The sequence below is a fragment of the Heterocephalus glaber genome, unplaced genomic scaffold (assembly GCF_053883595.1).
Source record: "Heterocephalus glaber isolate CG9 unplaced genomic scaffold, H.glaber_assembly_v1.0 deba00001461, whole genome shotgun sequence".
Lineage (NCBI taxonomy): Eukaryota > Metazoa > Chordata > Mammalia > Rodentia > Bathyergidae > Heterocephalus > Heterocephalus glaber.
The window spans coordinates 47,686,766-47,700,222 of record NW_028258308.1 but is presented as its reverse complement, the minus strand read 5'-3'; the positions used below and the strand labels follow the sequence as shown (position 1 = coordinate 47,700,222).

At 38.1% G+C, this 13,457-nt stretch overlaps 1 pseudogene; it reads right to left on the bottom strand.

The window, feature by feature from the left end:
• Positions 1-9,404: 9,404 nt before the first annotated feature.
• LOC106008334 (olfactory receptor 2T33-like) lies at positions 9,405-11,107 on the bottom strand (annotated as a pseudogene).
• Between the last annotated feature and the right edge of the window lie 2,350 nt (positions 11,108-13,457).

The window sequence follows — 13,457 nt, the reverse complement described above, 5'->3', positions numbered from 1 at the left end:
ATATTGTAGTTGCTGCAGTTATTTGCTTTGTTCCCCCTGAGTGGAGCAGGATACCCAGCAGGAATAGGGAACACAATGGTGGGTGCATAGCCACTGAGCCTCATCACAGTCTAGGACAAACCCCAGACCCCCTCCCAGGCATAGCCTGATCCCCTGCAAACCTCACCACCTGAGGAAGAGAGGAAATTGATCCCCCAGCCAATACCTCCCTGGGTAATCATGGCTAAGGCAGGCCTGGAGTCCCCACTCATGGGCATTCACCCTATCAACACAAGTGTTGCGGACTCCATGCCTAGAAGGGACTTAGGCATAGATAATGCCTGCCAGTGAGCATGTTACTGGGCACCAGAGGACTGACCACAAAGGAACCATTCCACATAGCTTGTTCTCTACAGTACACTTGCATAATATATCAGAGGGACCTCACACTTGTTAGACCTTCAGAAGGAGTTTGTCCACTCTATCTTCAGCAGAGTGTGCAGCACATCAAAGCTCAGCACCACAGAAAGAGAGGACATAGGGAAATCACAGTGCTAAGTTATTATATATGTTATGGCTTCTGCATAGATGTCTCTCCAAAGTCGCATGCAGTCAGAGGTGGGACTTTTTCAGAGGTGGCTAGATCTGGAGTTTGTGGGTCTGGGATTGATTCATGGTGTAATGCTAAGATTGAGTGTACTAGGATTAAGGGTGTGAGTGCTGCCTACCCTAAGTAAGGGTACTAGGATTAAGGGTGTGAGTGCTGCCTGCCCTAAGTAGTCTGAATAAGACAAAAGTGCCAGAAAGACATTGTTAATGTCCCTTGTTGCTTTGCTACCTCTGTCTGTCATGAACTGTTGACCCTCTGCCATGTGTTACCCTGCCTTAGAGCTAGCTGATTATAGACTGGAACCTCTACAAACTGTGAACTAAATAAACTTTACCTCCCTTAGCTTGTGGGTTTCAGGTATTTTGTCTCAGCAATAAGAAAATTAACTAAGACAGTATTTGATACTAGAGAAGTGGAATCATTGCTATGACTATATGTGACCATGTGTTCAGGAGCCTTTTGGACTGGCTTGTGGATAAAGTTAGGAAAGGTTTAGAGATGCTGGATGAAGAAGTAGAGCTGGAACACCTTTGGCTGTCCTTGATGGGAGATTCCGGTCAGATGTCAAAAGACCAGAGGCTGATAGATATCCTGCTGGTAAAGCCCAGGCCCAGGAAGTTTCTGATTGGAAGAACAACCCCATTGGCTATTGGATTCCAGAGGATATGTGTTATACCTTGGCAGAAAGTTTGTCTGCATCATGTCCAGAGACTTTGCCTGAGACTAAAATTAAGGGCGGTGGACTCATTAATCTTGTAGAAGTAATTTCAAGGCAATTTAATCTTGAGGGAGTGGCATGGCTACTGTTGGGGGTTTTTAGCCAGATCTATGTTGAAAATCAAGAGCAAAGACCCCAGTTAGAATGATTTAAAATGTTTTGAGTTTGGCCAGAACCGAAGTTGGAGTTTGGCCTGGAAGCTTCAGTAAAGCTGTGGACTGCAAAGATAGAGCAGGGAGATCTTGACTGCTGAGAAGGAACAGGAGGACAGAGAAGTTGGCCCGAGGACATCACCAGAAAAAGCAGGAGTCTATGGTTTGCAGGCTCAAAAATTGCAAAATTGAAATACATTGCTTCGAGAAGAGAGGCCCAGAGTACCATGTTCCAGAATGGCAGCAGCCTAGAGAAGGTGTATCTGTAGATTTGGTTCAGTGTCACTAAGCCCCTATAGCCAAGAGAAAAGGTATCCTGGTACTGTTTCAGCTGGCAGCAGATCTTGGCATCATCCACATGGTACTGGTTTTAGGTGCATTCAGAATGCAAGATTTGTAGGATCAGGAAGGCCCCAGATTTCAGAAGAAGGCCTGAGAGGCTAGCAAGTGTGGTCCCTGAGAGAGCAGTATGTCAAGCTGTGATTGTGAAGCTAAAGGTATAGTGGAAACCCCAGAAGTTTGAAGAAACCAGAAATGTGGATCATCTAAGGAAAACTCCAAGGACGGAGCAGAGTTGGCCTCAGAGATCAACCATGGGAGCTACAACCACCAAAATGGCCTTAGGGTTGGGTTTCACAACTTGCCACAGATAGCCAGGAATGCTGGAAGTGGAACTGTGGGATTAATGTTTGCTCTTCTGGATTTTGGTCTTGCTTTGTTCCCATTCCTTGTTATCTTCATTTGCAACTTTTGGAATGGAAATGTCTATCTTGTGCCTTTAAGTGTTGGAAGTGTTTAATTTTTTTTTTCATTTTTACAGAGCCTCACCCCAAAAAAGCCTTAAATCTCAGAAGAGACTTTGGACTTGGACTTTTCAGCAATGCTGAAACTGTTAGGACTTTAGCTCTTCTTAGAGATGGACTAAATACCTTTTGCATAAAATAATGTGCACGAGTCTTTGGGAGACCAAGGGTAGAATGTTATGGCTTATGTGTGGATGTCCCCATCCACATGTGGGGCTTTTTGCAGAGGTGGCTGGATCCAGTGTGTGACACTGGATTTGATTACTGGTGCAGTGCTAGGACCAAGGACACTAGGATTAAGGCTGTGAGCACTACCATGCTAAGTAGACTGCATAAGATATAAGGGATAGAAAGAGCTGTGGTCTCCCCTTGTTGCTTTTGCTGTCTTCTGTCTGCCATGAACTCTTACCTCTCTAAAATGTGGCTGGCCTTGGAGCCAGCCCATTAGGGACTGAAACATCTACAAACTGTGAGCTAGATAAGCTTTTCATCTCTTAACTTGTTGGTGTCATGTATTTTGCCTCAACAATAATAAAAATAACTGAGTCTGTATAATTACACTAATACATCTCAAAAAGTGATAGCCAGGGCTGGGATTTAGTTCAGTGGGGCCACACCTGCCTTGAAAGTGGAAGGTCCTGAGTTCATCGCTTGATACTGGAAAAAAAAGTGATCCCTAGCACACACTGTCTAGAAAATAAGATTTCCTCACAAGGATCCTTCATAAATGTGAAAGAGATTATCACCCCTATCCCTGTGAAAATGTCAACTTAGAAACATAAGAACATAAGAAAACAAAATACAAAATGCCTTCATAAGTGAATCAATAGCTGTTGAAACAGATGAAATTTTGTACATGTAATTTAAAAAAATAATTCTAAAAATAGCAAATTCAATGAAAATAAAATAAAAACCTTAATTAATTGAGGAAGAAATACAGGATATAAAGGTTTCAATAAAGAGGTAGAGATTCTCAGGAAGAACCAAACCAAAGTTTTGGAAATGAAAAGCTCAATAAACTGGGTGTTGTGCTGCATGTCTGTGGTCCCAGTGTTTGGAATGCAGAACCAGAAAGATTGCAGGTTTGATACCAGTTTGTATAATTTGGCAATTTAGTGAGACTCTGTCTGAAAATCTTTTGAAAGGCCTAGAGATATAGGTCAGTACAAGGCCCTGTGTTCCATATCCAGTGTTGAAAAAAAGAAACAAACTGAAAAGCTCAGGCAGTTAAATAAAAAATTCAGTTAAAAGTCAGCAACAGACTACATCAAGCAGAAGCAAGAATAACCAAGCTTAAACACAAGGTATAGTGACAACAACAGCAACAACAATAATAAGTAGAATATACAAGATTTGTGGGACATCATAAGAAAACAAAATATAAAACAAATAGCACACAATGAAGAAATAGAATAAATATTGTTTAATAATAAAAAATGATATTATATCAGAAAATTTTTAAAATTTGAGAATTAGGTTTGTTATTTAGGTACTGAAGTTATGTACAATCCAGAGATTACCAGAAGAGAAACTGTTCATTGAATATTAGAAGTTTGAAGAGAGAAATTCATAGTCAATTATAATGACAAGGTCATCAGAAAAGTAACAGATTTTTCAGAAGAAATTCTAAAGGATATGAGGGCAAAGTATTTCAAGCACAGAAAGAAAATTACTGCCAAACTTTATTAAAATATCCTGCAAAACTATCATTCAGATTCAGAAATGAAATAAAGATTATCCCAAGCATAAACTAAAGAAAATCATGCCTACTCAACCAGATTTGCATGAGATACTTAAAAGAATCATACACCCAGCAAGGGAAATATAAATATAACCAAAAACACATGGGAAAGAATAAATTTCATTAATATAGTAGATGAACAAGGAAAACAGAACTGAATTAAATACTAGAAAGAAATGATAAGAATCAGTACACATTTATATAACGAGCATGAATGTAAGTGGTCTTAATTTACCAATTAAAGGCACCAAACTGCCAGACTGACAGTTTGGATAAAAATAAAGTGTCAACTATGTTTTCTGCAAGAAGCACACGTAACCTATATACATTACTAGTACAATAAACCTGGTAATGAACAATGGAAAATTTTAGTCCATGCAAATGAATAGAAAAGCAAGCAAGGATAGCTCTCCTTGTATCAGCAAAAGCAGACCTGAAGACAAATTTATGGTATTCTATATAATATCATATATATGGACATATATACATATATATGATATTGAATGGTAACTAAATGACAATATATAACTAAATGACAAACACATATATGATAGATATAGATGATATTATATATAAATATAATAATATATTAAAAATGGTTAGAGTGAGCATTCTCTTTTCCCAGTTCTTAAAGTAAAAACCTAAACCTTTAACTTTTCCTTTGTTAATATACTAGCTGTGGGTTCATCATACATGGTCTTTCTTGTGGTAAAGGATGTGACTTTCATGCCTAATTTAAGAGTTTTTAACCTGAAAGAATAATACACCTTCTCAAAAATTTTGGCATCTATTAAAATGATCATATTTTGCTTAATTCTATTAATACGATGTATCAGGTTTATTGATTTGTATATGCTAAGCCAAGTCTTGTGGGCAGCTTCATGCTACCACAGTGGAATACCTGAAGCATTTAACTTTGTAAAGAGAAAGTATTTATTTAGTTCACAGTTTTGGAGTTTCTAGGTCACCATGTCTCCATCCTTGTAGTTTTGGTGAGGGCTGCATCACAATGTGGTGAACAGCAGTTTATTGGATCAGGCTAGAACATGGCTACTTATTCAACCAGAAGCTGATGGACAGAGTGTGCACAGGGCCAAACACAACCTTCTCATGAGAATTCAAGTGGTTACACGAGAACTACCGAGATTTTGAATGTGAAGAACCACATGGCCATAATGCCTCAAGTACCTCACAATAATCAGTAAAGGGATAGACCAAAAAACAACTGGACATAAAAATTCAAAATGTCAATAATGGAAGTAAAGTCATCTTAGGTGCTTTCTGAATTGCTGAGACAAAATACCTGATATCCAAAGTTAAAGGAGGAAAGATTTATCAGAGCTCACAATTTATGGAGGTTTCAGGCTATAATCTGCTGGGTCTATGGCAGGTTGGCATGGCTGAGGGGCATCAGAGAGGAGTGACAGTCTATGGTAAAAGGCAGCAGGCAGTGAGTAGCAGAAGCAGAAGCAGGGGAAGCAGCCACCTTTGAGGTTTCTGTTTTATTCCCTGCAGGATGCCAGCATTTTGAGTGGAGCCACCTAGAACTATGGTAAGTCCAATCAGTGGACCTTTTTGGTACCACACACCCTAAATCCAGCTAGCTCTGAAAAGCCTCACCTATCAGTGCATGGGGCACTGAGGGACATCTAGGTACGAGGCAAAACAAATGTACAGTTTTTGTTTTACTTTTTCTCTCTTTTTATCAAAACAGAGGTATTTTTATCTTTTTACATTTTCAGATTCCATTCTTTGTTTCTTTCCCTTGAGCATATGATTGTAACAGGTCTTGAATTAACCTTCTTTGAGCTGAATGGTGGCTTTGACTTTACTGTACCTTGGTATTTATATGTTTCCAGATTTGAAACATTTTTGTTATTATTTGTTGTATTATTTATGCACCCTTTTATCTTTTTCTATTTTATCTGGAATTCCAGTGATCTCCATATTGTTCTTTGAGGTTTCCTCATTGATCCTGTGAGCTTTCTCAGTTTTCATTTTTGAAAAAGAGGATTCAAATGTTTTAGAGGACAAAACCATGTAAAATCAGTTCAATGCAGGATAGCCTTCTTTCTAATAGTATGCTAATTGGGGGCAAAAAATCACATATGGGTTCCTCAATGGAAAATTGATACTAATATTAGTCTGTGGAGAATTACCTCTGCCTCAACCTTGAAATGCTTCCCAAACAATTGTGTTAGCATTGCCTTTACACTACTTTGCCTTAGAGAGGAGATGCCTAGGAATTCTGGGTACTGTCACAGCACTGTTAAGTGATTTTCCCTGAAGGGAGGAAATGGAACTATAACAATATTGTAAAAAGTTAAAGATATAATACAATAAGAAATAAATTTATTGTTTGAAAACTATCTGCAGGTAGAAGGCACAGGGATTGGGATGGCATGAAACTATGCTTAAAAACACTGGGTATCAATTTTGGAAATAGTCACTACTCTGTTTATATACTGTTTCTTAAAAAGAAACAACAACGTCAGTTTATGGTACCCCACTTATGAACTGTATTAGGTGAGTGAAGGAAATGTCCAACATGTCACTATATAAGAACAGAGGGAATTACCCAGTGAACTCTGATGCAGGACAGTGACACAAGGTTGCCATGTCACTGGTTCAGCAAGAACCCCAAACATAACATGGAACTGACATATTGATGAAAGCTTTCCTAAATCCTGTGTGCCAGAGGGTGGCAAAATGTACTATTTCTCCCATAGGGTCATAAAAATGCAAAACAATGGCCCTGCTATGGTTGAATTTATTTCATATCTGCCATAAGAAAATCAGTGTACTTTGGTTTCTGGAATCCAATAAACTTCACCAAAAAGTCTCTAATAATTATGTAAAGCTAAGTGAAAGCTGAGAGAAATAAAATAAGCCAAAACTTGAATGCTCTAGGCAAGGCTTTTATTAAGGGACAGAGCTGCCAGGCTGTCACAAACACTGGGGAGAGCAGCAACAAGGGGCTTACTGGGTGAGGTTTATAATGGCTGGGGGAGTGTGGTGGAGGCAGATGATTGGCTCTGACTTGGGGTAAGGCGGGAAAAAGCAGGCCTTTGTTCTCTCTGGAGTGACTCCTTTCCTGTAGGCAGGGGCCATTTTAGGATGCAGGGTTGTCAGGGCCATTTCTTCTAGCAGAGAACTCTATCAAAAGCTAAGTGAAATTATGGAAAACTGCGTCAAATGACTTCTTTTTAATCCACACAGCTTAAATTTCTTTTACTTTTGAAAACCATGTACTTCTTGGGATATGCTTTTTGTTTACATTCTGTTTATTTTCAAATAGGCACCTTCATGCTCCCTAACTCTTCTCCTTGATCAATTATGCATTTGAAGCTCCCCCACACAGCTTTCATTACATTGCATTTTTCTGGTGAGGAATTTCTGTTTTGGTTTATTTTTCTTATTGCAATCCCTGTGTTAAGTGTATCTGGTAAATTTCTGAATTGTTTCTCTGCTTTCTTGAAGTCTCTAGAATTCCCTTCAGACAACTGTTTAACTTATTTGTCTGAGAGAACACACCAGTCTCTTTGTGATCAGTCTTAATACTTTATATTTAAATTCTATAATATCATAATTATCTGAATATTCCTGATGCTGTGCATAAGCATAATAAATAATTAGGCATTCCTTCTGTTCTTTACAAACTGACTGTGTGTGAGATTTTCCTCAGTGGGCCTTCCAGAGATTTGAAAACCTGCTGCTTGCATCACATCCACTTTGGCCACTACAGTCACTTCAGCACTAGTGTGCCCTAAGCCAAAGTTCACCACCATTCCTGGGGTATCTTCTCTGTTGGCTGACATCCCATCCTGGATGCACCTGGGGGAAAGCCCAAAGAGTGTTTCCAGCCTGTGCAGAACCCAAGCTCAGTTCCTGTCCTACTGACCCAGACAGGGAAGTCTCCACATTCCCTGCATGAGCAAGGTAGTTTCCCTACTGAAGTGGGAGGACAGAGAGACTACACAGGACCTGTTGAGGATCCCTGTGTCACAGAGTGTGCTGGGCCTTTCATTGTCAGGAAGCTGCACACCTCTCAGCAGGTCTCTGCATAGGGTGGTTTCTTGGCTGGAGGGAACTGTGCTGGAGCCAAGACTGAATCTTTCCCCCAAGATCCATGGTGGGTGGAGGCCACTGAGCCCATCTCAGTGGTTCAGATATATGTACATCTCCTGGCCAAAGGGGCTGCAGCCTCACATTTTGTTGAGTATCAGCAGGACCAGTTCTACACCTGAACACAGCAGCATACCGTCTCTTTCTGTTGCGGACTGTCAGTCTTTGCTCTCAAAACTGCCCTTCTAGGACTTGGGCACCACAGTTTCATAATCTATTAACAGACACCCAAGGGAACAAAGACAGATTTTGTCAATGCTAGAGCAGAGAAGTTCTGATGTGTAGACATAAGAGTAGATAACTTTTTTCCTCTATTTTACTGATATCCACTGTCAGGGTCTTAAATTGCATCAAAAGAGCAATGATCTTGTTTGTCTTCATTGGAGTTGGTATATGTCTTAAAAGTTCATACACTGTACATATAGGAAGCAACATTAAAAGCAAATGACATGACATAAATAATATATGCTAGGTTAGAGAAAAAGTTCTAACAATATTTTCCTCCTGTGTAACATTCAGAACAATACTTTTTTCTTGCCCTTTTGAAAATTTATATATATACACACACACACACACACACACACACACATCAGCAAAACATTTATTAGTACATTTTACATATACATAATGATGACACTCATCATAGGGAATTTGCACAGAAATATGATACATCCTGCCCTTCTTTTTTTTCCCATTCCCTCCTCTTCTCAAGCCCCCTCCCCTCCCTAAATAGATAAGGTGGAATCTGAGTTGTTTTAATTTGCATCACTCAAATGATAAGTGATGTTGATAATTTTTCATATAATTACCATGCCTTTATTTTTTATTTATTTATTTTTTTGGTACTGGGAATCAAATCTTGTGCTTGTGAGACAAGTGGCAGAACCACTGAGCTACATCCTCAGTTATGCCTTTATTTTTTAACCTACAAAGAAAGTGATGACATTAACAGAATTTACAATTTCATGGTTTTATGATACATAAAAACTGACTAACTAGAATCATAATAAATAATACATTCCCAAAAAGTGTTATATCAAAAATCTAATTGCAGGCCAGGGATTTAGCTCAGTGGTTCTGCTGCCTAATTCACAAGCACATGGACCCGAGTTTGATCCATGGTACAAAAAAAAATGCAATTTCTCACTTAATTCTTAAATACTTCTTAGGTAACTGATATATAAACTTAACTTTCTTTTTATATAATACTAAAGTAGGAACGTTACAATATCTTGAAAAAATTAAAAGGAATTTAGATTCATAGTGAGGAGTGGAATTAAGCTTGCTGGTGTTTTAGGGTGACTTGTTTTCCCAACCACATTTTCAGGGCTTCCTTGACCTTGCTGTTCCTCAGAGAATAGATCATGTGGTTCAGCACAGGGGTGAAGATGGTGTGGAAGGCTAACATCTCCTTATCATGGTCAGCTGACCTGTAGGATTTGGGTCTCATATAGATAAAGATGACAGGGGCATAAAAGAGTACCACCATGGCCAAATGGGAGGAGCAGGTGGCAAAGCCTTCTTTTGGGGTACCGTGGAGTGCATGTGCTGGACAGCAGAGAGGATGAGGCTGTAAGAAGTCAGGATGAGGGACAAGGGAATCAGTAGCATCAGGATGCAGCAGATATACATGAAATTTTCAAAGACTGAGGTGTCACTGCAGGCCAAGCACACCAGAGTGGGGGCCTCACAGAAGAAATGTTCAATGTCATGAGTACTGCAATAGGTGAAGCTCAGGGTAGCTGGAGCCTGCATGAGCCCATCAGTTGCCCCCAGGAACCAAGAGCCCATGGTCATTTGCAAGCATAACTGCCTGCTCATGAGTGTAGGGTATCTCAGAAGGTGTCAGACAGCCACATAGCAGTCATAGGACATGGCTGCCAGGAGAAAACTCTCCCCACCACCAGGGTGAGGGAGATAAAGATCTGAAGCCCATGGCCAGCTGGGGAAATGGACATCTTCCCAGCAAGTAAGCCATCAGCCATCTTGGGCACAGTGGTAGAGATGAGCATGAGGTCCATGAGGGAGAGCTGGCTCACCAGGAAGTACATGGGTGTGTGAAGCCAGGGTTCTTGCTGAATCAGGAGAGCTAAGAGGGTATTGCCCAAGAGGGAAGCAATGGCTGCTTCCAGCACCAGTGTGAAGAGAAAGAGGTGGAGTCTCATGTGCCTGAGTCCCAGGAGAATGAAGTCTGTCGTGCTGCTATTCTTCTCAATCCCTCCTATTGGTTGGATTCTGCAAATGGAAAAGCAGAGAACAAGGTGGATTATATCATCTAAATTCTTATTTCACAATCTGTCTATATTTACTGGATATGAAATCTAATATATTATTCAAAATCCTTCCTCCTAACCAAGCTAGCACATACTCCACACAGAAATATATTGGTAGAAAATTATAGATAAAAGTATCTTTTTAACTTTCAGTTTTACCAACTGATAGGGTTAATTTTACTCTTTTGAAATTACTTGTTGTACCAGTATTGTGTTTTGTTATGTTTTCTAGAACCAAAACCAATCAGGAAGAAATGCTGACTTAGAATTTTGTGATTTAGATTTATTTGTATCCCAGATGATTTATTTTTTACTTTATAGAACCTTAATATTTTCAAAATAATTTCCTTAAAAAATGAACAGGAGTTAAATTTATTTCACTATGATTTCCAAAAAATGAAAAACTGGATAGAAGGACAAATGAAAGGACTTTCTTCCTTCCATGAATAATAACAATATCCCAAAGAATTAATTGAAGTTTCTTTATTCTTTAACTCATTAAATAAACTTTTATTCCTCTGATTTTCAAAAGGCAATCCTGATTGCTCCCTGATTTTATAAATGCAAACATTTTTGTTCATTTCTGTCTGCTCTAAAACTTCCATCATTGGCTCATCCACTTCCCTTAAATAAAATAGAAAGTTCTTTCCCAAATTGGACTTGAGCTTTAGACATGTCTAGCATGTTACCCTGGCTCTACTGCCATGGTTACCTACAGAAGCAAATGAATGTGAAAGGGAGGTAGGGAAAGACTTTGATGCTGATAAATGCTGCACTGACCAGCAGGAGCTGCAGGGAGAAAGGAGGTTAAAGGCTGAAAATAACATCAATGGTTTCACCTCTGTGAAGAATCATCATTACTCAGAAGGAATGAAAGGGACTTGAACTGAAAAACATATTTTAGATAATATAATTGCTACTTGTTTATTAAGTGATAAATTAATAAAGTAGCCAAATACAAAACAATATAAAATATCAGTAACTTTTCCATATATCAACACCAAATTGGAGGAAGGCACCATCAAAGCAATCACATTCATGACAAGCATTAAAAATTTACCTAGAAATAAACTTACTTGAGAAACTGAAAGATGTTTGCAGTGTAAATTACAAAACACCAAGGAAAGAAATGGAAGACAAAACAAAAACAAAAGGAAGGATTCTCCATGTTCTGGGATTGGAGGAGTTAATGTTGTTCAACTGTCCATCTTATTCCACATGACCTACCGATTCAAAGTGATCTACAGATCCCTATCAAAGATCAAATGTCATTCTTCACAATGTTAGGAAGAAAGCAATCCTAAAATTTACAGAACAGCACAAAATAGTCTGAATATCGAAAGCAAAATGAGCAAAAAGAACAAAGTTGGAGGCATCATGATACCTCATTTTAATATTTAATAAAATTGATTTTCCTAGGATACACAGTCAAATTGACTAAGTCCACCAAAAGGATTACAGCTTTATTTGGAAAGTTTTACTGGTTGAAATCTGTTACACATTAAATATATGAGGTGATGTTTTAGTCCTTACCATTTTTTAAATTCTACACTAATAACAAATATATAAACTCATGAAGACCAAAAGAGCATACAGCTGCCAGAATTCCTACATTTCAATTTCTAAAAGTTTAGATTTCAAAAATTTATTTATAAAATTAAGCTCCTTCTTCTCTCTATATATTTACTTACTCACTTTTAAAAATTTTATTTTATGAAGAAAATAGAACAAAATTTCATGGCAAAATAAGAGAATATCAATAGCTAATGCACTGTGTATCAGAATCTTCAAAGTACTTTAGAATATAACACATAAACAAATAAGATTCTGTCTCACAAAAAATAACATAAAATTTTAAAAAACCTTTCTTTTTGGTAAATTAAAAGAACCAATAAAATAAATGAAATAAACTGGCATATAAAATAATTTCTAAAAAATGGAATAATTTAGAGAAATATTTGAACTTCTTTCTACTTCCTATTTATCTATGTTCTATTTTGCTCTCTTTCTCTCTTTCCATATATATTTTTTCTCATATAAGAGAAACCACAAGATATTTAAGCTTATGTGTCCAACTTACTTCATTTAATATTGTGTCTCAAGTTGCATCCACTTACATTTGAATGCTTCCAGGTCATTTTCCTTTTACAGGAACTCTCCTACATTGTTGGTGGAAATATAAAATAGTACAATGACTATGAAGTTCAATCCCATGATTCTGTAAAACACTAAAAATATAAGTTCCATTTGGCCCAGTTGTTTCCCCTTGCAGGTAACTTCTCAAGAGAGTTAAACTCACCATACTGGCATACATGCATATCCATATTTACAGCACACAACTTATGATACCTAGATCTTTGATGGAGTGTACATATGTGCTAAAACAAATGAATGAATACAGAAAAATTTTATTCAGTTTTTATAGTAGGACCAGAGCATAAACAGAGTAGTAGTAGTACTCTCAAGACCACAGGCTCAAGAGAAAATCCAATTTAGTATGATCAACTCATTCTATTCATTAATTTGATAGATATTGAACAACTCTTATGAAACAGGCAAAGCACTAGGCATTTGGCTGCCACCAGTGAAGAGAGCAAAGGTATTCTAAAAATGGTGGTGGAGAAAATGACATTGGGAATGGACCCAACTTATATTTATTATTTAATATGATAGAAGATGGGAAGGGGCAGGCAAAATGTGAAATGGTGCAGGTTCAGAGGACCAGGAAAGTCAGGGTTCAAGACTTTCAAAGGGTGGGCCACTACAGGCCACAGCTGAGAGATAACTGGAGCAAAGTTCACAGAATTCACTATGACCTTGAAGCTCAATGTAGATCCAGGGTGGATTCAACATCCTAAGTCTCCTCAAGTGACAGACACTCATAAATGGGCATTCTGTAAGTTTGGCATGCATAAAACTCTCTAATAGACCTTGAGGTTGGAGAAGAATACTTCAGAAGGTCTCATTTTGTAACATAGATCCATGGGAATGAGTTTGGGATTTATCTACTTTTTCATCTTTACATTTTCTTTTTAGCTAAAACACAGATATGCAAG